Below are 1,802 nucleotides of genomic sequence, written 5' to 3' on the forward strand. Positions count from 1 at the left end.
TGTGACAGTATACAACTACTTAATAATTATTTCCACTATAGGCATAAGGCCCGAAGGTTTGGGTAAAGGAGTTTGTTGATAATATCGACCTCAGTATTCAAATGGTATTATTTTATCGACCGCGAAAGGATGAAACGCAAAGTCAGTTTCGGCGGAATATGAAGCCAGAACTTAAGCCGGAAGAAATGCTGCTAAGCATTTTGTCCGGTATGCTAACGATTCTGCCAGCTTGCTGTATTAATAATCCTTTCTACTATTGGTACAAGGCCTGGAATTTTGGAGGAATGGGATTAGTCGATTATTCACGTTCAGAAGTAAAACACGCCCTACTAACATATTGCTCTGCCCCACCGGTGGTGCGTGTATTGAAAAGTATTGATTTACGTAGTCACTCGACCGGCTAGAAATAACAGCTAAATCTCTTCTCAAATCGCAACATGCAGTCTTAAAAACAGAAAGAACACACGAGATATTATAGTCGTAGAATCTCCTAAAATAATGGGATGGTCACGACTGGAATATTTATGATCATAGATCTCTGATTGGGGTTGACTCATGGTTAAACAACAGTAACAGTTTATTCATTTCCATGTCTATGCACTAATGTGCCATTTAAGAATTCTTGGATACAATCGGTCTTTGGATATTTGACATACTTCAAAGTAGTATAGGAAAGTAGTTATACACCATTCGGTGTACACCCGCTTTCCTATATTAAATTCTGAAGAAACAACGTAACGCTGACTCTGAACCATCAACACAACAACATTTATTTACCGAGGAAATAGGCATGGTTGCTGAGACGTTGGAATGTTGGAGAGACAGTTTGACATGACCATGCTCATGGCCGGCCGGCCGAGAAAGAGAATGAATAAGGGCGCCAAACTTGGATGTCCAATCACCACGCATGCGCACGAGACAAGGCGTTACTACAGTAGCATTGAAGTTCATTTTGAACAAGCTAGTTACTTCCCTTGCACAGTCGACTTTATCTCGGCACCAGTCAACGAGAATTTTGTACACAGTCTAGTTAACTGCTAGACATAGCAGCAAAATTTCCCTCAAGTTACACCAGACTATCTAAATAAAAAAAAAAGATTTTGCATGATTTTGCCCTAAATGTATTATATCGGAATAAATATTGCTTTCGAATTTTGGCACAAGGCCAGTAACTTTGGAGCAGGGGTAGGTCGATAACATCAATCTCAGTACACAACTGGTACTTATTTCTTCGCCTCACGAAAGGATGAAAGGCAAAATCGATCTTGCCGGAGTTTAAACTCAGAATTCGGAGTTTAAACTCAGAATTCGGAGTTTAAACTCAGAATGTATGGTTTCGTTTCGAAGAACTTACGTTTGTTTAAGCAAAGACATACGATTTTGAAGAAGTATTCTCCCCTCGTTAGAGATAAAGAAAAGCACATCGTTGATGAAGAGTCACCCTTTTTTTAAAGACTCATTCGAGTTCTTCCATCTTCTTTTCATTCTTACTCTTTTACTTGTTTCAGTTATTTGACTGTGGCCATGCTGGAGCACCGCCTTTAGTCGAGCAAATCGACCCCAGGACTTATTCTTTCTAAGCCTAGTACTTATTCTATCGGTCTCTTTTGCCAAACCGCTAGGTTACGGGAACGTAAACACAACAGCATCGGTTGTCAAGCGATGCTGGGGTGACAAACAGACACACAAACATATACATATATATACATACATACATACATACATACATACATACATACATACATACATACATACATAGATACATACATAGATACATACATACATATATAGACGGAAACTGG

The sequence above is a fragment of the Octopus bimaculoides genome, chromosome 10 (assembly GCF_001194135.2).
Source record: "Octopus bimaculoides isolate UCB-OBI-ISO-001 chromosome 10, ASM119413v2, whole genome shotgun sequence".
In the NCBI taxonomy this organism is placed as follows: domain Eukaryota; kingdom Metazoa; phylum Mollusca; class Cephalopoda; order Octopoda; family Octopodidae; genus Octopus; species Octopus bimaculoides.